Below are 24,717 nucleotides of genomic sequence, written 5' to 3' on the forward strand. Positions count from 1 at the left end.
GGCTTGGTGGGTGTCAAGTTCTGGAGCACAAGCCATCAGTGTTATTGCCAGAATATTGGCAGGGCCCGTAGACTTTGCACTACTTAACCATTTCTTGATGTTATTCAAACTTAATCGAACTGGCTTAAAACTCATCTGTGATGTTGGAAACCACTGGAGAAGGCTAAGATGGATCATCCCACTTTACACTTCTGGCTTCAGATTGCTGCAAATGCTGTCATCTTATCTGGTGCATGGATGTGTGAGGCCTCTCCATCAGTAAAGGTGGGGATATCTGTGATGCTTCCTCCAGTGAGTTGTTTAATTGTCCATCACCGTTCACAACTGGACGTGGCAGAACTGCAGAGTTCCGATCTGTTCCATTGGATGTTGGATCACTGAGCTCTGTTGCTTGCTGCTGATGCTGATTGATATGCAGGTAATTCTGTTTGATAGCTTCACCAGGTTGGCACTTCATTTTTAGATCTGCCTGGTGCTGTTCATGGCATGCCCTCCTTTACTGTCCATTGTGATGGGTGAGAGTGGGATTTACAAACCCATGAGATTACAGTTTGTGCTGGAGTACAGTTCTGCTGCTGTTGATGTCCCACCGTGCCTCAGAGATACCCAGTTTGAGATCCTACATCTCTTCAAAGTCTGTCCCAATTAGAACGGTGATAGTGCCACTCAACACAATGGAGGTTTTTCTCAACTTTAAGGCAAGACTTTGTCTCCAAAAGGAAAGTGTGATGGTCGCTCTTCCTGATACTGTCATGGCCAGATGTATCTGCAGCTGCTCAATTCATATCAATGAGATCAAGTATGTTTTACACTCTTGTTGGTTCCCTCACCACCTGCTGCAAACTCAGTTGAGCAGCTATATTCTTTAGGACCTGACCAGCTCAGTCAGTAATTCTGTTGCAGAGCTAGTCTCGATTGTGGACATTGAAATCCTGTACACGGAGTACGTTTGACAACATTTTACTCCCTCAGTGCTTCCTCCAAATGTTCAACATGAAGGAGAACTGATCCATCAGCCAAGGGAGAACAGTACGTGGTAATTGGCAGGAGCCATGAGACTTCCTGGTCTCCGGAGCCAATGCTGAGTACTCCTAGGGCAAATCCTCCCTGTCTGTACACCAAGGTGCCACCACCTCTGCCTGGTCTGTCCTGCCGGTGGGACAGGACATATCCAGAGATTTCACGAGGAAGTGAAGACTGCAGATGCTGGAGATCAGAGTCAAGAGTCTGGTGCTGGAAAAGCCCCAGCAGGTCAGGGTTATGAAGGGCTGAGTCTCGAAACGTCAATTATCCTTCTCCTCGGATGCTGCCTGACCTTTTGTGCTTTTCCAGCACCACACTCTCGATATCGAGGGATGGTGATGGTGGTGTCTGGTCATTGTCTGTAAGGGATGATTCCGTGAGTATGACTATGTCAGGCTGTTCCTTGACTAGTCTGTGAGACAGCTCTCGACATTTTGGAACCAAAAACCATATGTTAGTGAGGAGGACGTTGCACCATCGAGAGGGCTGATTCTGTGGTTGTAATTTCTGGTGCCTTGTTAGTTGCCAACTGGTCCATCCAGTTTCATTCCTGTGTTGAGACTTTGCAGTGATTAGTACAGTGAGTAGCTGGCTGGGCCGCTGTCAGGTTGGCAGGATTTTTTTCGCCATTGACAATGGTTCCATGGAGATCAGGAGATTCCTAACATTTTTTTTCTTGAATTCAGATTCCACCATCTGCCAAGACGGGATTCGAACCAGGACTTCAGTAGTTTGTTTTAATATTCAGGATAAAAGCTAAATACATCAGGTTTGTTCACTCGTTTTGAATATCACTAACCCTGGTTTTGTTTCTTTGTAAAACACTGTCCATCATCCTGTCTCCTCCATCCTCCCCTCCAACACCGAGTGAGGAGCACATGGAATTTCTCTGACACTAAGACTGAGATAATCCGATCTGCTGCTTCTCTCCCTCCCGCTAGCCCACTGAGCCAAACTGCCTCACGTGGTGTTCCTGGTTTTTGTCCTAAACCTACATCTATCTCCAGTCTCTTGTCACGCCTTATCAGAGCTCACCTTGACCCTTTACCCAAACCTCGCTAAACTCACTTTCAAACTCTCTTTCCTCCACTGCCGCCTCATTACTCCCCTTCGCCAATTCATAGATATTGTTCCTTGTTCTGTCTGTTGGTCTTTTTTTGGTTATGTCCTTCTCTCCCATTCTGTGAAAAACTAATATTTGACCTCACCGTTGTTGGAAAATCCTGTTCCATCTCCACTCTCCCTTTCCTTTCTGTATTACTTGCATTTGGTGTCCCTCAACGATCTATCCTTGGTCTCTCCTGTATCTCACGTACATAGTGCCAGGAGGTGATATCGTCAAAAACACTGTTAGGTTTGACATGTACACTGACGATGCCCAGCTCTCCCTCCCCATCATCCCTCTCCATTACTCCACTGTTACTCTGTTACCAAACTGCTTATCACATAGCTGCAATTTCCTCCAATGAAACATTGTCACGGTTAAACCCATTGCCTCACCTTTACCTTTCTACTGAGCCCCTCCCTCCCACTGGGAACTCTCTGAGGCAGAATGACCCTCTTCACAATATTGCTGTTACATCTGACACCAAGGTGACCTTCTGATCAGACATCCACACAATCCCAATCTCTTAAAACTTGCTTTTCTCCACCTCACCCCAGCTCCATTGCTACTGAAACCCCTTACCCGTGTCGGTGTCACAATATCTTGATGAATCCAAAACAGAACCCTTGATTCCATGACTCAGAATCTGGTTTCAGACTCCCCTCTCAGTATTTACCCTCAGACACATCCTCTCAGTATTTATCCTGTCAAACCCCTTAAGAATCCCATCTGTCTCAATGAGATCACCTCTCTTTCTCCCAAATCCAGTGAGTAGAGTCCCAACCTTTTCAGCCTTTATTTAAAAGATAATCCCTCCAAACCAGGGATCATCTCATTGAATCTTCCCTGAAATGCCTCCAATAAAGTGACACATTTCCTGATCTAAAGGGACCAAAACTGCTCTCATTACTGCAGATATGGGGGTCTCACCAGCACTTCCACACGTTACTCTCAGGTATATACTCCAAACTCTAGTACTGAGAACCTTTGAAACAAAACATTCGATTCCCCTTCCTCATTCCCTGTTGTAACTATGTGGTAGCTTTCTGTGTTTCCTGAACAATTAACCCTGGTCCCTTTGTGGTCCAGCTTTCTATGATTTCCACCATTTAAATAGTACTTTGTTCTTTTATTATCTCCTCCAAAATGAGCAACTTCCCATTTTCCCAAGTTACACCCCATCTGGCAACTTGTTGCCCCCTTCTCCTGTACATCTCTCACTTTTCATAATCCTCTTAGACCTTTACAGTTATGCCTTTTCTAGGAGATATCCCCCATCCCATTCTTCCAAACATTTACTGGGAGCACTGGGCAGTGGGAAGCAGACAGAGTTGCTATCTTTTTTGGGATACGCTTTGGAGTGATTAGGAGGATCTTCCTACACATTGGTCAGGATGGAGACAACTTGCCCATCGTTAGGCATTAGCCTTTCACACCCAAGTCTTATTGATGAAGCAGAGCGGCAGCACGGAATGAAAGAAAAGAAAGTAATTCTTGTTCCCCATATCTCACTGACGCTTGGATCATTTTCTCCAATGTGTCAAAGAACTGCTGTGTTCAGTCACATGAGATCTCAAGTTGGAATCTCCCAGAAACCCACAGATTTCCCCCTGAGTTGACTGCTGTTGACCTCAAGGGTAATATGTACAGTAATCCTGGGCCACGAGGAGGGGATGGTGTGAGTTTCTAACTTGAACTGATAGTGACAGATTTTATAAACTTGTATTACAGGATATTACAGGTGGACATTCAGATGGTAATCTCAGTAAATGTTCTGCTAAACTCTGATTGAATTACTCAGTATATATCAGGACCTGGATATTCGCATTGCGTGTGAGTGAGTGTTGTGTTCCAGATCAATCCCATTTGCTGCTTAAAAATTCTCCTTTGAATCATCGCATTCTCTCAAAAGGTCTCCCCAAACCTTCAATGTGTCATGTAATCCTTTTATGATGACCTGATGAGTGTAAGGTTTATTATTCAAATGTGTAATTTTTGTATAAGGATGTCTCAGAGAGGGAGCAGAATATTCTTAAAGGGGAGAATAACCATTTTGAGGGGAGGCTGTTGTTTATTGGTATTAATGATATCGGAAGAGAAGAGTTCATATTGTTGGATCATTGGAATCTCTTGTAGGGTAGAATTGACCTCCATCAGAAGGATGGATTGTACCTGCACTGGAAAGGAAGAGTTGCTAGTGCTATTCAGGAGGCATTAAACCAGTGAAGGAATGTGGGTAAACCCAGAGAGAGAGTGAGGGAAGAGCTAAGTCTGACACTGGTACAGTTCAGATGTCAAACAGTCAAGGAAGACAAGGGCAAGGCACAGAATGAGCAGTTACACTGCATTTATTTCAATGCGGGAGGCCCGATAGGTCGGGTAGAGGAGCTCAGGGTATGGTTTTGAATATCGCACTGGGATATTATAGCAATTACAGAGGCATGACTTAATGATGGATAGGACCAGCAGCTTAATGTTCCAGTGTATAGATGCTATAGCAAAGATAGAAAGGGGGCAACAGAGCAAGGGGAGAGGTAATTTTGATTAGGGATAACATTACAGCTGGGCTTCAAGAGGGTATTCCTGTGAGTACATCCAAGCAGGCTATACAGGTGGTAATGAGAAATAAGGGATGATCTCATTATTGGGATGGTACTATTTACCCCCCCTCCCCCTTCCCCAATAGTCAGCAGGGAGTTGAGAAGCAAATTTACTAAGAGATCACTTCTCTGTAAGAATAGTATGGTTGTGTACAAGACTTGACCTTCTTTGTTATTCATTCACAGGATGAGGGTGTCACTGGCTGGGCTCAAAGGGCAGTAAAGAGTCAACCACATTGCTGTGGGTCTGGAGTCGTATGTAGGCCAAACCAGGTAAGGATGTGGCAGATTCCTTCCCTGAAGGATATTAGCTAATCTCATGTTTTTTTTTCGCAATAATCAACAATGGATTCATGGTCTTTAATAGATTCTTAATTCCAAATTTTTATTGAATTCACATTCCACTGTCTGCCGTGACGGGATCCAAACCCTGGGCCCCAGAACGTTTTCTGGGTGTCTGGATTATCCATCTAGTGATAATCTCACTAGGCCATTTGGCAGGGTGAGTGACTGAGGTATCCGTAGGGCAGCACATCAGCACCAAAGATCCCATGGTCTCTGTGGAAGATAGAAAGGGCTGGGGAGGGAGATATATCCCTGGTGGTGGGGTCTGACTGTAGGTAGCGGACATAGCAGAGGTTAATGGTGATTAGTAGGTGGCAGGTGAGGACCGGGGGATTATATTCTTATTGTGGTTGGAGGGGTGGGGGGAAGGCGGAGGTACAGGAAGTGGAGGATATGCGTTGGAGTGCATTGTTGATCAAGTGGGAGGGAAATCCAGTCCTTGAAAGAGGAAACCTTTCTGGGATGTCCTGGAGTGAAATTGCTTCTTCTGGGAGCAGATATGGCAGTGGCGGAGTAATTGGGAGGACAGAATCACGTTTTTACAGGAATATACTCGAGGGTAATCAGGAGAGCAAAACGGGGACTTGAAATATCTCAAGGAAATAGTTTAAGGAGAATCCAAAGAGATTCTACATTACATTAAGGATAAAATAATAACCGGACAGAGAATAGGACCCCTTAAAGATCAACAAGGCCATCTATGGAACAACAGGAGGTGGGAGAAATACTATGCTATTCTATTCTAGAGAGTTTGGAGAAATAAATAGTGATAACTTGAAAAGTGTCCATATTACAGAGGGGGAAGTACTGGATGTCTTAAACAGTAGTAAAGTTGATAAATCCCTGGGACCTGATCAGGTGTATCCCAGAAATTTGTGGAAAGCTAGGAAGGTGATGGCAGTGCCCCTCCCTGAGGTATTTATATCATTGTTTGTGACAGGTGAGGTGCTGGAAGTTGGGTGCCATTATTTAAAAAAGGTGGTTAGGAAATGCCAGGGAACAAGAGAACAGTCCACCTAACGTCAGTGGTAGGTAAGTTGTTGGAAGGGATTCTGAGGGACAGGATTTACATGTATTTGGAAAGACAAGGATTGATTAGGGATAGTTAACATGGCTTTGTGTGTGGGAAATTCTCTCTCTCTAACTTGATTGAGTTTTTTTGAAGATGTGACAAAGATGATTGATGAAGGCAGACTGTGGACGTTGTCTATATGGACACTGAACGATGTTCCACAAAGCAGACTGGTTAGCAAGGTTAGATAACAACATGAAATGGCGGGAGAAACAGCCATTTGGATACAAAACTGGCTTGAAGGGAGGAGGCAGAGGGTGGTGATGGAGGGTTGCTTTACGGACTGGAGGCCTGTGAGCAGCATTGTCCTGCAGAATGGATATTGGGTCCTGAAATAAATGACTTGGATGTGAATATGAGATATGGTCAGTGGGTTTACAGAAGACACCAAAATTGGAGGTGTAGTGGACAATGAAGAAGGTTAGTTCAGAATGCAACAGTATCTTGACCAGATGGGCCATTGGAGCGAGGAATGGCAGACTGGGTTCAATTTAGACAAATGTAAGCTGTTGGATTTTGGAAAGGCAAATCAGGGCAGGACTTGTACACTTAATGGTAAAGTCCTTGGGAATGTTGCTGGACATAGAGACCATGGAGTGCAGGTTCATTGTTCCTTGAAAGTAGAGTCGCAAGTAGGAAGACTAGTGAAGGTGGGGTTTGGTATGCTTATATTTATTGGTCAATGCATTGAGTACAGAAGCTGGGACGTCAAATTGTGGTTGGACAGGACATTGATTAAGCCATTTCAGGAATTATGTTTTAAGTTCGAAATTCCCTGGTCTCGAAAGGATGTTGTGAATCTTGAAAGAGTTCAGACAAGATTAACAAAGACTTTGTTAAGGTTGGAGGATTTGGGCAACAGGCAGAGGCTGAATAGGCCAGGGTTAATTTCCCTGGAGAGTCAAAGACTGAGAGGTGACTTCATGGAGATTTATAAAATCATGAAGGGCATGAATAAGGTGAGCAGCCGGTGTCTTTCTCCCCCAGGTTAGGTGGGTTTAAGATAAGATCACATGGGCTTACGTTGAGAGGGCAAAGATAAAAAAACGGATCTAAGGGGCAAAGTTTTCAAGCTGTGTGTGGTGTATGTGTGGAATGAGCTGCCAGATGAAGTAGTGGAGGCTGATACAATTACAACATTTGAAAAACATCCGATTGGGTACATGAATAGGAAGAGTTTCCAATGATACGGACCTATAGCTGGCAAATGGGGCTCCATTTGTTGAGGATTCCTAGTTGGCATGGACAAATTTTTTGTTCAATGTGTGCAGGAGAGTTTCCTGACACAATATGTAGACAGGCCAACAAGAGGTGAGGCCATACTGGATTTGGTTCTGGGTAACGAACCAGGCCAGGTGTTAGAATTAGAGGTAGGTGAGCACTTTGGGGATAGTGACCATAATTCGGTGATTTTTACTCTCGTGATGGAGAGGGATAAGTGTGTACTACAGGGCAAGAGTTATAGCTGGGGTCAGGGAAATTATGATGCGGTGAGGCATGACTTAGGATGTGTGGCTTGGAAAAGTAGACTCCAAGGCAAGAGTGTAAATGATATGTGGAGCTTGTTCAAGGAGCAACTATTGAGTGTCCTTGATAATTATGTACCTGTCAGGCAGGGAGGAAAGGGTCGTGCGAGGGAGCCGTGGTTTAATAAGGAATTGGAATCCCTTGTTAAATGGAAGAGGGCGGCCTATCTCAAGATGAGACGTGAAGGTTCAATTGGGGCGATTGAGAGTTATAGGGTAGCCAGGAAGGACCTGAAGAGAGAGCTAAGAGCAGCAAGGAGGGGACATGAAAGGTCCTTAGTCGGTAGGATTAGGGAAAACCCTAAGGCTTTCTATAGGTATGTTAGGAATAAAAGAATGACTAGGGTAGGAATAGGTCCAGTCAAGGATAGTAGTGGGAAGTTGCGTGTGGTGGCGGAAGAGATTGGGGAGACACTGAATGAATACTTTTCTTCAGTATTTACTCAGGAACAGGGCATTGTCGTCGATCTGAATACTGAGTCACAAATAAGTAGAATGGATGGCTTTGAGGTATGTAGAGAAGAGGTGTTGGAAATCCTGGAAAAGGTGAAAATAGATAAGTCCCCTGGGCCTGATGGCATTTATCCTAGGATTCTATGGGAGGCAAGGGAGGAGATTGCAGAGCCATTGGCCTTGATTTTTATGTCCTCTTTGTCTACAGGAGTAGTGCCAGAAGACTGGAGGATAGCAAATGTGGTTCCCTTGTTCAAAAAGGGGAGTAGGGATAACCCTAGTAACTATAGGCCGGTGAGTCTCACTTCTGTTGTGGGCAAAGTCTTAGAGAGAATTGTAAGGGATAGGATTTATGCACATCTGGATAGGAATAATGTGATCAAGGATAGTCAGCATGGTTTTGTGAAGGGCAGGTCGTGCCTCACAAACCTTATTGAATTCTTTGAAAAGGTGACGAAGGAGGTTGATGAGGGGAAAGCGGTAGATGTGGTATATATGGATTTTAGTAAGGCGTTTGATAAGGTTCCCCATGGTAGGCTACTGCAGAAAATACGGAGATATGGCATTGAGGGTGAGTTGGAGGTTTGGATTAGGAATTGGCTGGATGGAAGAAGACAGAGGGTAGTAGTTGATGGCTAAGTTTCTTCATGGAGTGCCGTCACTAGCGGTGTTCCGCAAGGATCTGTTTTGGGACCATTGCTGTTTGTCATTTTTATAAATGACCTGGAAGAGGGGTTGGAAGGTTGGGTGAGCAAGTTTGCGGATGATACGAAAGTCGGAGGAGTTGTTGACAGTGAGGAAGGATGTGGCAGGTTACAGCAGGATATAGAGAAGCTGCAGAGCTGGGCAGAAAGGTGGCAAATGGAATTCAATGTAGCTAAGTGTGAGGTGATTCACTTTGGGAAGAATAACAAAAAGATGGGGTACTGGGCTAATGGTCGGATACTTGGTAGTGTGGATGAGCAGAGGGATCTTGGTGTCCATGTACACAGATCTCTGAAAGTTGCCACCCAGGTAAATAGTGCGGTGAGGAAGGCATTTGGCGTACTGGCTTTTATTGGTAGAGGAATTGAGTTCCGGAGTACTGAGGTCATGATGCAGTTGCATAAGACTCTGGTGCGGCCGCATCTGGAATATTGTGTGCAGTTTTGGTCGCCATACTCTAGGAAGGATGTGGAGGCACTGGAACGGGTGCAGAGGAGGTTTACCAGGATGTTGCCTGGTATGGAAGGAAGATCGTATGAGGAAAGACTGAGACACTTGGGGCTGTTTTCATTAGAGAAAAGAAGGTTTAGGGGTGACTTGATTGAGGTGTACAGATGATTAGGGGGTTAGATAGGGTTGACAGTGTGAACCTTTTCCCGCGTATGGAGTCGGGTATTACAAGGGGACATAGCTTTAAATTAAGGGGGGGTAGATATAGGACTGAAGTTAGGGGTAGGTTCTTCACTCAGCGAGTCGTAAGTTCATGGAATGCCCTGCCAGTAGCAGTGGTGGACTCTCCCTCTTTAAGGGCATTTAAGCGGGCATTGGATAGGTATATGGAGGATAGTGGGTTAGTATAGGTTAGGTGGGCTTGGATCGGCGCAACATCGAGGGCCAAAGGGCCTGTACTGCGCTGTGTTCTATGTTCTATGTTCTAAATTGGACCAAAGGTCTATTTCTGTGCTGTACATCTCTATGACACTAATAAATGAAAATAAGATGTGTTCCTCTTTTGTGGAGAGCTAGCAGAAGCACAGATAATTGTCCTTGGAGCCGAGAGGGTTAAGCAGTGATTTTGACCAGGTGCAAATTTGTTTCTAGGATATCTAATCTGCAGAGACAGGGGAATTGTTAACAATGTCACAATTTTAATAACTATTTTCAGGTAATTGGCAAATAATGTGAATATGTGAATGTTATTTTATTCAGTAAGTTCTGAGTATCTGGAACAGTCTGAATTGCAGCTGGACACAGACTCAGCAGTTATTCATAAACAGACTTGGAATTTTACTTTTTAAGGGAAGATTTGGGGGGTTATGGGCAAATGGGAAGGGAATTGGGACAGATTTGTAGAATATCCAGAGGGAGAGAGTACAGCCCCAATGGGCTGAATAGCCCCAGACCCTGTGCTCTGTGATACTGCCCCATTGAGTGTGAATGCTGAAGCTCATCCCAGGGCAGAGAGAGGGAGGATCCCACCACTCGCCTCACAATGGGCCCCGATGATTGATGTCAGCTAGGGCCAATAGGAGGCAGAGGGCAGTACTGGAGGACCAGGCCGTACCAGTTTGTCTTCCAACCAATCGGAGTGAATGAGGGCAACCTCAAGGCTGGAACTAAAGAAAGGCACATATCGCAGAGATTTGAGAAACTGGAGGACATGAGATAGGGAGCGTTCTGTGGCTGGTGAGGAATTATATAAATAAGGAAGAGTTGTGAGGCTGGATGAGGTGACAGTGATCAGGAGAGTTGAGGATGGAGGAATTTAGAGTTAGTGAGGATTAGCGTAATAATGTTATACAGCAAGGAAACAGGCCCTGTGGTCCAACCAGTCCATGCCAACCATAATTCCAAACTGAACTAATTGTACCTGCCTCCGCTTGGTCCACATCCATCCAAATATTTCCTATTTATATACTGATCTGAATGTATTTTAAATATTGTAATTGTATTCACAGCTACCACTTCCTCTGGAAATTCATTCCACACGTATATATATTTTTTAAAACCCTAATGTCTTTTCTCAAACCTTTCTCATTTCTTCTCAAAATGAATGCACCCGAGTTTTGAATCCCCCTCTCCCCCGGCTATTCACCTTATCTACGCTCTTTCTGATTTTCTAAACCTCTAATAAGGTCACCCCTCAACCTCGTGCACTGCAGTGGAAAAAATTCCCAGCCTATCCAGCCTCTCCTTAGAATACAATCCCTCCATTCATGGCAACATGCTGGTAAATCTCTCCTGAACCTGCTCCGATTTAATAATATCCTTCCTATAAAAGCACAACCAGAACTGGACAGAGTATTCCAGAAGAGGCCTCCCCAACGTCCTGTACATCCTCAACATAACGTCCCAACTCCTGTACTCAAAGGTCTGAACAATGAAGGTAAGTGTGCTAAGCACCTTAACCACCCTGTCGACATGTAACACAAACTTCAAAGACGTGAAGCCCTCTGTCTCTTCGTTCCCATATCACTACTCAAGGTCCTACTTTTATTGAGTGTCAGTCCTACCCTGGTTTGTTTTATCAAGATGTAATATTTAGCATTTATTCCAATCCAAAACATTTTCAAGTATAAAGGCAGTAGGAGTATAATTAAGAGGGAAATCAGGAGGCAAAAAGGGGACGTGAGATAGCTTTGGCGAATAGGGTTAAGGATAATCCAAAGGGCTTTTATAAATCCATTTAAGAACAAAAGGCTAACTAGGAGAAAATAGAGATCAGCAAGGCAGTCTTTGTGTGGGGCTTCAGGCAATGGGCGAGATAGGGAAACAAGTACTTTGCATTAGTGTTTACTGTGAAGAAGTACATGGGAGATATAAAATGTGGGGAAATAAATGGTGACATCTTGAAAAATGTCCATATTACAGAGGAGGAGGAGGTGCTCAATGAGTGGCTAAGGACTGGTGCAGTGGAAAAAGGATTCACGTTTTTGCATCATTGTGATCTCCTCTGGAGTAGAGTTGACCTGCATAAGAAGGATGGATTGTACCTGATTTGGAATGTGTCTAATATCGAGGCAGGGAGATTTGTTAATGCTACTCAGGAGGGATTAAACCAGTGAGGGAGTGAGTGTGATTGCAAATAGATAGTGAGAAAAGAGGTATGTCTGAGGCTAGTACAGTTCTGAGGTCAAATAGTCAAGGCAGGCAAGGGCAAAGCAGAGAATGAGGTCAGACTGAGCAGTTACACTGCATTTATTTCAATGCAAGAGGCCTGACAGGGAAGGCAGATGGGCTTAGGGTATGGTTTTGAACATGGCACTGGGATATCATGGGTATTACAGAAACGTGACTCAGGGATGGATAGGACTGGCAGCTTAATGTTTCAGAGTATAGATGCTATAGGAAGAATAGAAACAGGGCCAAGAGAGGAGGGAGAGTAGCATTTTTGATTAGGGATAGCATTATGTTTGTGCTTAGGGAGGATATTCATGGGAGTACGCCCAGTGAAGTTCTTTGGGTGGAACTGGGAAATAAGAAAGGGATGATCACCTTATTGGGGTTGTCTGCGTGGATTTCATCCGGGTTCTCTGGTTTCCTCCCACAGTCCAAAGATGTGCAGGGTAGATTGGATTATCCAGGCTGAATTGCCCGTAGTGTTCAGGGATGTGTCGGTTGGGTGGCCCTGGAAAATGCAACGTTACAGGGGGAGGTTAGGAGGCTCTGAGCGTCAGTATCGATGTGATGGGCCGAATGGTCTCATTCCACACTGTTGGGATTCTGGGATTCTCTGATAATTCTACTAGTTTTAAAATAGTTACAGAAAATAATAGACCAGATTATCCAATTTCGAAACTTAACTTTTCAAAGGTCAATTTTGATGGCACAAGGCAAAAACTTTCATCTGACCCCTCAAACCTGCTCTGCCATTCAATAAGGTCAGGGTTGATCTTTTCATGGCCTCAGCTCCACATTCCTGCTCTCTCACCATAACCCTTAATTCCTTTCCTGTTCCTTAAAGGCAAATAAAGTTGATAGCTCAGCTGCTTCACTCAGCAGGGAATTCCACAGATTCACAACCCTTTAGCTGAAGAAGTTACTCCTGAACTCAGTCCTAAATCTGCTCCACCTTATTTTGATGCTATGTTCTCTAGTTTCACCCACCCCTGGTGAAAATAAACTCCCTGCTTCTATCTTACTTACTCCCTTCATAATTTTGTTTTTTTTACCCCATCCAACCTCCCATTCTTCTAAATTACAATGAGTATAGAACCAGATTTCTCAATCTCTCCACATAGACCAACCCTCTCAACTCCAGGCCCAAACTAGTGACCCTCCTCTGCACCCCCTCCAGTGCTAGTACATCCTTGCTGAAGTAAGGTGATCAAACCTGTACCCAGTACTCCAGGTGTGGCCTGTACAGCTGCAGCATAACCATCCCTCTAGCAATGAAGGACAATATTCCGTTCACTGCCTTAATTACCTGCTGCACCTGCAAACCAACTTCCTGTGATTCATGCACAAGGACACACAGCTCCCTCTGCACAGCAGCATGCTGAAGGTTTTCACTATTTCATCATCCAGTTTGCTGTTAGTTCGACCAAAATGGATGACCCCACATTTCCCAACATTGAACTCCATCTGCCAGATCCTTACCCACTGACTCAACCTATCTGTATCCCTGTGCAGACTTACGGTGGCCTCTGCACACATTGCTCTACCTCATCTTTGTATCAAATCTGAACTCTGACACCGTACACTTGGTCCTCAACTCCAAAACATTTGTGTAAATTGTAAACAGTTGTAGTGCCAACACTAATCCAAACTCACATTTATCCCCATTCTTTACTTTTTGTTGGTTAACCCATCCTGTATCCCTGCTAATACATTACCCATAATGCCGTGCAGCCTTTATCTTATACAGCAGCCTTTCATGTGGCAACTTGTCGATTACTTTCTGGAAATCCAGATACACCACATCCACCGGGTCACCCTTGTCCAACGTATTTGTGATGTCCTCAAATAGTTCAACTAAATGTGTTAAACATGAGCTGCCTTTCATGAATCCATGCTGTGTCTGCTCAATGGGATAGTTTCTGCCCAGATAACTCGCTACTACTTCCTTGACAGGTTCAAGCATTTTCCCCACTACAGAAGTTAAACTAATGGGTGTTTTTTTTTTAAATAGTGGCATCACATTTGCAGCTTTCCAATCTGTCAGATACGTCCCAGAGTCCAGCAAATTTTCGCGAATTATCATGAACACATTTGCTATTTTCCCGGCCATCTCTTTTTGCCCCTGGGATGCATTCCATCACGGCCAGGCACCCCTTTTACCTTTAGGCTGTTACCTTTCCCAACACTTTCTTTACTGAGAATGATTGATTCTCTGTCCACATCTGCCATTGCCTCCATAGACCTGTAAAAATGAGACAATGAGAGTACACAGACAGTATATTCCTGTTAAGGCCAAGGCTGGGAAGCGTAGAGAATGCTGCCTGTCGAGAGAAATTGAGGCTCTGGTCAAGAAAATGAAGGAGGGATATGGCAGGTACAGACAGCTGGGTTTGAGTGGATCCCTGGAGGAGTATAGAGACAGTAGGAGAATACTTGAGGGAAACCAGGAGGGGAAAAAGGGGACAAGCGATGGCTTTGGGAAATAGATTTAAGGAGAATCCAAATAGATTCTAGAAATACACTAAGGACAAAGAGTGACCAGGCAGAGAATAGGGACCCTCAAAGACCAACAAGACTGACTATGGAACCCCAGGAGTTTGGAAAGATTCTATATGAATATTACACATTGGTTTTTACTGAAAAACGATGTGGAAGCTAGAGAATTTGCACAAATAAATAGTGATAACTTGGCAAGTGTCCATGTTACAGAGGAGGATACCCTGAATGTCTTAAAATGGATAAAGGTGGATAAATCCCTGGGACCTGATCAGATGTATCCCAGAAATTTGTGGGAAGCTAGGGAAGTGATTCTTGGGCCCCTCCCTGAGATATTTGTGTCATCAATAACCACAGGTGAGGTGCTGGAAGATGTGTGCCATTATTTGAGAAAGTTGGTAAGGAAAAGCCAGGGAACTATAGACCAGTGAGCCTGTAGTCAGTGGCAGGCAAGTTGTTGGAAGGGATTCTAAGGGACAGGATTTGCATGTAATTGGAAAGGCAAATAATTGGGGAGAATCAGCATGGCTTTGTGCATGGACATCGTTAACTCGGACTTCAGGAAGACACAATGTTCCACATAACAACAGACTGGTTAGCAAGTTCAACATCATAGAATACGGGGAGAACTAGCTATTTGGATAAAATTCATCACAGAGACATACAGCACAGAAACAGACCCTTCGGTCCAACCCATCCATGCCAACCAGATATTCCAGCCCAATCTAGTCCCACCTGCCAGCACCTGGCCCATATCCCCCCAAATCTTTCCTATTCATATACCTATGAATGTTACAATTGTACTCGCCTCCACCACTTCCTCTGGCCACTCATTCCACACACGTACCACCCTCTGTGTGTAAACGTTGCCCCTCAGGTCTCTTTTATATCTTTCCCCTCCACCCTAAACCTATGCCCTCTAGTTCTGGAAGCCCCCACTCCAGGGAGGAGACTTTGTCTATTTATCTTATTTATCCTGTCCATGCCGTTCATGATTTTATGTTTCTCTGTGAGGTCACTCCTCAGCCTCCGACACGCCAGGGAAAACAGCCCCAGCCTATTCAACCTCCCCCTGTCGTGATTTCGACCAGGAGCAGATTTGTCTCCAGGATATTTAGTTGACAGAGAGGGAAAGTAGAAAGTTTGTCACAATTTTTAGTAACTGCATTCATGTAACTGGCAAATAATGCAAGGTAAAAATGAGAAGATTATTTTACTGAGTCAGTTCTGAGCATCTGGAACAGTTTGAACAAGAGCTGAATGCAGATTCAACAGTTAGTGTCAAAACAAATGTGGAATTCAACTTTTTAAGGAAAGATTTGGAAGGCTATGGACAGTTGGGACAGATTTGCAGCATCTGCAGAGGGAGAGAGTACAGCCCCAATAGGCTGACTAGCCCCCAGCCCCTATACCCTGTGATAATGCCCCATTCGCTGTGAATGATGAAGCTCATCCCACCGCAGAGCCATCGAGCCATAGAGATGTACTGCACAGAAACAGACCCTTCTGTCAAACTCGTCCATGCTGACCAGATGTCTTAACCTAATCAAGTCCTATTTGCCAGCACTTGGCATATATCCCTCTATACCCTTTCTATTCATATACCCATTCAGATGGGGTAATTGTACCAGGCTCCACCACGTGTCCTGACCGAAAATTCAATGCATGTAGCAACCTCTGATTGACAGAAGCCCGTTAGGTCCCTTTTAAATATTTTCCCTGTCAACTTAAACCTCTCGTTCTGGACCTGTCTATTTATCCCATTCATGCCCCTCATGATTTTATAAAACTCAATGAGGTCACCCTTCAGCCTCCAACACTTATGGGAGGATCCCACCAACATGACACAATGGGGCCCAGGTGATTGACAGCAGCTGCAGACCAATAGGAGAGTTGGCGTGATCCTCCAGCCAATAGAAGTGAATGAGGGGTGTGGCCAGCAGGCCAGCACGTGACCATGAGCTGTGCAGGCGCAGTGTCACTGTGAGGGGGGACTCAGTGAGTGTGAAGGGAGTGGCATAGACTGGGAGAAAAATGGAGTTTGTGGGTACTGGGGCGGTTTATAAACACACGCTGTAGGCTGCTTGACATGAATTACAAGCTCCCGCTAAATAAAAACCAGAAAAAATTGTGGATGATGGAAATGATAAACAACAACCAGAAAGTGCTGGAAAAGCTCAGCAGGTCTGGCAGCATCTGTGAAGACAAGTCAGAGTTAACATTTCTGAACCTATGAACCTTCCTCAGAACTGATGTGACTGAGGGAAAAATGTTGGTTTATATGCAGAAGGTATAGGTAAAAGAGTAAATGATTGGGAATAGAGTGCAAAGAGAGAGATAGGAGACAGTGGACAAAGGAGTGTATATCGATCTGGCTGGGGGAGAGTGAATAGCTGTTCATGGGGACTGTTGGTGGCTCATCACAGATAGTGTGTAATAGCAGGCTATGTAATAACAAGGCCTGGTGTGTGGGGTGTAGGGGGCTAGGATGCTAGGACGTGGGAGAGTTCAGGATCTAAAATTATTGAATTTGATATTGAGGCCAAAGGGCTGAAGGGTCCCCGAGTGAGTGATGAGGTTTTGTTCTTCCAGCTTCGTTAACATGTGGCACTGGAAACGCACAGCAGGTCAGGCAGCATCCAAGTAGCTGGAGAATTGCCGTTTTAGTATATGCCCTTCATCAGGAATGTGCGGTGTGGGAAAGAGTGCTGAGAGATAAATAGGAGGGGGTGTGTAGGGCTGGGGGGGAAGGGATCTAGGAAGGCAATAGGTAGATGCAGGTGGGAGGTAATGGTGAGACGGTGGAGTGGATAATGGGGAAGGAAGATGGACAGGTGGGTCAGTTCAAGAGGCCAGTGCCGAGTTGGAGGGTTGGAGCTAGGATAAGGTGGGGTGAGGGGAGATGAGGAAACATTGATGCTGTGTGGTTGAAGGGTCCCAAGGCGGACGATGAGGTGTTATTCCTCCAAGCTTCGGGTGGCTTGATTTGGCGATGGAGGCAGCCCAGAACCTGCATGTCCTTGGCGGAGTGGGAGGGTCCGTTGATTGTGTCGGCCACAGGGCAGTGGGGTTGGTTGGTACATGTGTTCCAGAAATGTTCCCTGAAATATTCCGCAAGTTGGCATCCTGTCTCCCCACTGTAGAGGAGACCACATCGAGAGCAAAGGACTCAATAGGTGAGGTGTTTGAATGTAAGAACTATCTCTGCTGAATGTGGAAGGATCCTTTGGTGTCTTGGATGGAGGTGAGGGGAAGGTGTGGGCACAGGTTTTCCACCTCTTGCAATGGCGAGCGAAGGTGCCTGGGAGTGGAGGATGGGTTCGTGGGGAGCGTGGATCGAACAAGGAAGTCACAGAGAGAATGGTCTCTGAGGAATGCTGAAAGGACTGGGGAGGGAAATATATCTCTGATGGGGTCTGATTGTAGGTGGTGGAAATGGTGGAGGATGATGTGTTGTACCTGGGTGGAATGTGAGGACTTGGGGGATTCTATCCTTGTTGCAGTTGAAGTAGTTGGGTTCAAGGGTGGAGGTGTGGGAAGTAGAGGAGATACGGTGGAGGGTATTGTTGACCACATGGGAGGGGAAATTGCTGTAATTGAAATACGGAGCCATTTGGTATGTTCTGGAGTGTTCTGCCAGTTTGTATCAAGCTTCACTGGAACATTGCAGTAAGCATGAGACAGGGATGTTGCCCAGGGAACAGGCTCGTGTGTTGAAGTGGCAGGCAACTGGAAGCTCAGGGTCTTTTTTGCGGCAGAACGTACATCAGCCACCATTTCCATCACATCCACTGAGATGCTGCCAGACACCAGTTCCTGTTCCCTCCATTAACAGCTATGCGCACTCCCAGCCAAATCGCTATCCAGTCCTTTTTCTTTCCAAATGTTCCTTTGGGCTCTGTCCCCACCTATTATTCACTCTTTAACCCCTATCTCCTTTGCCATTGCACTGGGAGCTAAATTGCCCAGAGTTTTCAGAGATGTGTAGGTTAGGTGCAAGATAAATATTTGTCTTTACTATTCATCCTGCACTGACTGTGAGTGTTGTTGTGTGAATTCATTTTATGGGATATTAATTGAGACTGGGATCTCAGAAACAGGTTTTTACAGTCAGCAGAGACATCAGGACCTGAATATAATTGGCATTTAACTGTGAAAACAGAAAGGTTTGTCTGTTCTGTCTGTGAGAAAATATCTTCAATACTTTTGTCAAGCAAAAATCAGAGAGATGGACAAATTTGTGGCTGGATCACCCTTTGGGTGTGTGCTCTGTTCTGGGCCCTGCAGCTGAGGAAGGAGATATTGCCCTGAGAGGGAGCACAGATTTATCCAAATTGCACCTCATCTCTTTGCAGCAACTGTCAGATTTAGTCCCCCAATCACCCACTTCGTAATGTTAACCTGTAAACTCCTTATTTTCAGTTCTCTGCAAACTACCCACTAAAATTCCTTATGGACTCAAATTCCTTATGAACTAAAATTCCAGCATCTTTTCAGGTGGAATGTTCCAGATTCTGACAACTGAAAATGACAGGGCTGCACTGAGAGTGCTGCTTGGCTCAGTGAGTGTGTTTTGGAATTGGGTGAAAACAGTGAGGTGAGACAGGGAGAAGGTGATGCTGAAACTCAGGTTTAGTTCAGGCCGTTCAGAAATTCATATGCTCCCAATGGGAATAGCCAATTTTTATGAGATACCTGCTGAATATTTTGTAACAGGTTTTAAAGTATAACATGTCAGCTTAAGTAAAGGTCGGGGATTTAGATTATAATGGACATGCTTGAAGTGAAGAAAGGTTGCTAGCTCATTTAAGTTCTCGTGATGGGAGAACTAGCTGAATCTAGAGAGACATTGTTACAGGAGACCTCAGATCCGCGGTGTTCTCCTCTTGCACAATGTGGGAAATAAGGGATGCTTCCAGTGTCCCTGGCGACAATATGTGCAGGAAGTGTGCCCATCTGCAGTTACTGGGAAACTGCTTTTCAGATCTGAAGCTGTGAGTGGACTCACTGTGGAGCATCTGCAATACTGAGGATGTTATGGACAGCACGTTCAGTGAGTTAGGAAAGGGAATGGATGACTATCAGATCAAGTAAAAGGCTCAGGAAGGAAATGCAGGAGTTCCCAGTGATCATCCCATTATCAAACAGATACTGTATCCCGCTTCGGATTCTGCACCGAACGGAGGAAAGAGAGTAACGGGGATTCAATAGTCAGAGGTACAGATAGGCACTTCTGTGGCCACAGACATGAATCCAGGATAGTATGTTACCTCCCTGGTGCCAGGATCCGCGATAGCATGGATAGGTTATTGGACATTGTGGAGCTGGAGGGTAAACAGCCAGTGGTGGTGGAATCCTCTCACTATGCAGACCATGTATCATTTACATTCTCCACTGCTTCTCACTCATGTCTGCTTCAAAAAGAGGGAATCACTGAGAAACACGGAATAAAATGGGGTCAGAGTCTCTGGTATAAAACTGTTGAACACAATGCCCCCATCTTCTCCATATTGGTCATCAAGCACACAGACCCACTGCGATCATCTCATACCTTTTTGATATTAGAATAGATGATAGATGATTGGTTAATGTTTTGGGGAGGCAAATGAGCAGAGAGGTTTAGTAGGAAATTCTGGAGCTCAGGGTGCAGGAATCTGAGTTAAAAATGGGCTATCCTCAAGGCTGGAATTACAGAAAGGCACTTAGCAGAGAGATTTGTGGGGATCGAGATTACAGAGATAGGGAGGATTGTGTGATTGGAGGATGTTACAGAGATGCTTATGATAGCAGAGATAAGGAAGAGTTGTGAAGCTTCATGAGGTGACAGTGATAGGGAGAGTTGTGAACACGAAGACACCGAGAGTTAGAGTTTCAAAGTTATATATCATGGAAATGGACCCTGTGGTCTAACCAATCCATGTCGACTATAATTCCACCTAAACTAATCACACCTGCCTCTGCTTGGCCTATATCCCTCCAAATATTTCCTATTTATGTACTTATCCAAATATCTTTTAAGTATTGTAATTGTATTCACAGCTACCACTTCCTCTGGAAGTTCAACCCATAAGTGCAAAAATAGAAAAACTCATGTCTTTTTAAAATCTTTGTCATCTCTTCTCAAACTGTATGCACCGGTGTCTTGAATCCCCCTCCCATGCAGCCATTCATCTTGTCTACACACTCCATGATTTTATAAACCTCTAATAAGGTCACCCCTCAACCTCCTGCTCTCCGGTGACAGACATCCCAGCCTATCCATCCTCTCCTTCTAAAACAATCCCTCCGTTCATGGCAACATCCTGGGAAACATCTTCTGAACCTTTTCCAATTTAATGACATCCTTCCTCTAACAGGGGGACCAGAACTGAACACAGTGAAGAGGCCTCACCAACATCATGTATAACCTCATGATAGTGTCCCAACTCCTATACCTAAAGGTCTGAGCAATGAAGGTAAGCGTGCTAAACACCCACTTAACCACCCTGTCTACATGTGACACAAACTGCAAAGACCTGAACCCCTCGGTTTCTTTGTTCCACATCACTACTCAAGGCCTTACTTTTAATTAGTGTAATTAATTAATGAGGCTAAAGGAGATTTTGTTTTATAAAATATAATATCTTACATTTATTCAAATTAAATTCCATCTGCCACATTTCAGCCCATTCACCCAATTGATCAGGATCCCTCTGTATTCGTGGATAACCTTTTGTTACTGTCTACCTTAACAGTTTTTGATGTCACCCACAAACAAACCATGCTTTGTGTATTCTAATTCAAACCATCTACACACATGACAAACAAAAATGGACCCAGCACCGATTCCTGGAGAACACTGCTGGTCACGGGCCTCCAGTGTGAAAAACAACCCTCCACTATTACTGTCTCCTATTGTTAAGCAAATTTTGTATCCAGTTGGCAAGCTCTTGCTGAATCCCATGGGATCGAACTTTACAACTTCGTCTCCCCTGCACAATCTTTTTAAAGGCTTTACTAAAGTCCAAATAAACAATGTCTGCCACTCTGCCCTCATCGATCTTCTTGGTGACTACCTTAAAAATCTCAATCAAGTCTGTGAGACACCCTGTTAAGTAACCATGTTGAGTGTCCCTATAACTCTCCAAATACATGCAAATCCTATCCTTCTGAATCGCCTCCAACGGCTTACCCACCACTGAGGTCTACAGTTCCTGGGCTGCTCCTTATACCCCTTCATTAACAAAGGTACAACATTAGCCACTCTCCAGTCATCAGGCAGCTCACCTGTAGTTATCGATTATACAACTATTTCTCCATGGTGCCCACAATTTCCTCTCCCCCAAACTGTTCCCGTCCTATCACTTCAGTCACTTGCCCTGTCTGATCAGACAAGAAAAGGTCAGGTGTTGCTTGCTTCCTGATAGGAACATTTAAATATTGATAAAGAACATTTCTTGAACTCATTTAACACATTCCTTGCCAACCAAACCTTTCACACTATCGTAATCACCTACTACTATAACCTTATTGTTGTGACTGTATATCGGAGATCTCTCTGTATATTTGTTCCTTATATTCTCCCTGATTATTGCAGCGTCTATAGTGCCATCCGACCAAGGTGATTTTTTTTTAAAGTTTGAAAACACAATTTTGTTTTTAAAAAAGCTTTCCTCTGCGATTTAAATATAAATTGTTTATTCACTCAGATGTGGATGTTTACCCTGAGGGCAGTTGAGAGTTAACCACATTGCTGTGGGTCTGGAGTCACATGTTGGCCAGACCGGGTGAGGATGACAATTTCCTTCCCTAAAGGGCATTAGTGAACCAGATGGGTTTTTTCCTAACAGTCGATAATAGTTTCATGGTCATCATTAGCCTTTTCATTCGAGATTTTATTGATATCAGATGCCACCATCAGCCATGATGCTACCATCTAACCCTAATCCTCGGAACATTGCTCATATTACTCGTCTAGCAAGAATATCATCTGGCCATTGCCTCCCTTTTTAGCAATGTATTATTTTTAAAAAAGCTCCATCATTCTCCGTGTACAATTTGAGGTAAAATTACACACATGCAATTTCTGAAGCCGGAGGGGGATTACAGAGACAGAGAGGGATGTGGGTCTAGTGGGGGATTGTTGTCCAAACATCACTGTGGTGTACATGGACTGCAGCATTTCAGGGAGGCCGTTCACCACCACTTTCTCCAAGACACATAAAGGTGGCCAATAAATTCTGGTCTGGGCAGCAAAGACAACCTCCAGTGAATAAAACCGAGCAGTGACCTCTCCCAGCTGACTGGTTGTGAAGGTATAAACCTCTCTGGAAATGCAGCTTGGAGAAAAGAGAAACAAACAGTGACATTTCACAGCTGCCCTCCGAGAGACCTCGCTCTCTGAGCTGCTCACAGCCGGGATCAGCTCAGTGGCTTTCAGTCTCTTGAAACATTAATTTTAGACGGTTTTATTATATTAATAGTGAGAAAGGTGAAGGTTTCTTTTTCATGTCTTTCGGTCTGTTGTTTAAATGTTTAAAATATAAAGCGTAAGCATTAAGTTATTCTCGGGCAGTATTTTTCGAGCAGTAAGACTGTGCCTTTGTCTTGGTCTGTAGATTGTTAAGGCGGAGAGATGGCCTGTTGTAGAGTGGTGTGCTGTTTCTGTCGGATGTGGGAGATTAGAGAGAGTTTCAATGATCCTGATGATTGTGTCAGCAGGAAGTGTCTTTGCAAATCCTATCAGATCACATGGATTGGTGAAGGAGTGATTAAAGGCAGTGAGGAATTGACAGGGCCCAAGGGTGTGATAGGTGGCAGTCTCAGGATTGGAGGATACTGCAGATACAGTCAGGTAGGTGGGTTACCTCCAGGAAAGCTAGGAGGGGTAGGCAAGTACTGCAGGAATATCCAGTGGTTATCCCCAGCTCAAACAAGTGTACTGTTTTGGAAAATGTAGGGGGTAATAGACTTTCAGGGGAATATAGCACTGACTGCCAAGTTACTGCAACTGAGACTGGCTCTAACATAATGTAAGGTATATCCAGTTCCACGCAAACGATGGTGATAGGGGACTCTCTAGTCAGGGGCACAGTCTGCCATTTCTGCAGCTGACAGTGAGACATCAGAATGGGGTGGTGCCTCCCTGATGCTAGGGTCAAGAATGCCTTGGAGAGGGTGCAGAATATTCTCAAAGGGGAGAATAGCCAGTGGGAGGACATTGTACATTGGTACCAATGGCATAGGAAGGGGAAAGTATGGGGTCCTGATGAGCAGGGAGATTTGCTCGTTCCACTCGGGAGGCATTAAACCAGTGAGGGAGTTGGGATAAACCTAAAGAGATAGTGAGAAAGAGGTATGTCCGAGGCTGGTACTGTTCAGATTAGACTGTCAAGGCAGGCAAGAGCAAGCCACAGAATAAAGTGGGACGGACCAATTACACTGAATTTATTTCAGTGCAAGAGGCCTGACAGGTCAGGCAGATGGGCTCAGGGTATGGTTTTGAACATGGCACTGGGATATTATAGCAATTACAGAGGCATCACTCAGGGATGGATAGGACGAGCAGTTTAATATTCCAGGGTGTAGATGCGATAGAAAGGGGGCAACAGTACAGGGGGAGTGGCGTCTTTGATTAGGGATAACATTACAGCTGGGCTTCGGGAGGATATTCCTGGGAGTACATCCAGGCAAGTTACTTGGGTGGTACTGAGAAATAAGGAAGGGATAACCATCTTACTGGGATTGTATTATAGACTCTCTCCCAATAGTCAGCGGGGAATTGAGACACAATTTTACCAGGAGACCTCAGTTATCTGTAAGAATAATATGGATGCAATGATAAGTGGTTTTAACTTTACCAACATGGCCTCGGAATGCTGTAGTGTTCAGGGCTTGGATGGAAAGGTATTTGTTCAGTGTGTACGAGAACGTTTCAGATTCAGTTTGTAGGATGTACCTACTAGAGAAGGAACAAGACCTGACCTGTTTTCTTTATTCATTCACAGGATGAGGCTGTCACTGGCTCGGCCAGCATTTATTGCTTCGTTTAACCAGAGGGCAGTTAAGAATCAACCACATTGCTATAGGTCTGGAGTCACATGCAGACCAGACCAGGTAAGGATGGCATTTTCCTTCCCTAAAGGTCATGAGTGAACCAGATGGGATTTCCCAACAATTGACAATGGATTCATTGTCGTCACAAAATTAATTTTTCCAGATATTTAATGAATTCACGTTCCAAAATCTGCCGTGATGGGATTCCCGTGTCCCCAGAACGTTATCTGGTTCTCG

At 44.6% G+C, this 24,717-nt stretch overlaps 1 long non-coding RNA gene across 3 annotated transcripts in view; it reads left to right on the top strand.

The window, feature by feature from the left end:
* The first annotated feature begins 1,734 nt into the window (after positions 1–1,734).
* Positions 1,735–24,717, top strand: part of LOC148135165 (uncharacterized) — a 49,919-nt gene continuing 26,936 nt past the window's right edge. Inside the window, exons 1-3 of one of the 3 annotated variants that reach the window (XR_015755516.1) lie at positions 1,735–1,792; positions 4,915–5,001; positions 24,432–24,540. This is a non-coding gene — a long non-coding RNA (uncharacterized LOC148135165). Of the gene's footprint in view, positions 1,793–4,914; positions 5,002–20,783; positions 20,901–22,133; positions 22,212–24,431; positions 24,541–24,717 lie in introns of those variants that run through there. The other 2 variants (XR_015755517.1, XR_015755515.1) reach the window with 2 other exon arrangements.

This window comes from Chiloscyllium plagiosum, unplaced genomic scaffold (genome assembly GCF_037043375.1).
Source record: "Chiloscyllium plagiosum isolate Xiang-an unplaced genomic scaffold, Cpla_swu_hap1 HiC_scaffold_51, whole genome shotgun sequence".
In the NCBI taxonomy this organism is placed as follows: Eukaryota; Metazoa; Chordata; class Chondrichthyes; order Orectolobiformes; family Hemiscylliidae; genus Chiloscyllium; species Chiloscyllium plagiosum.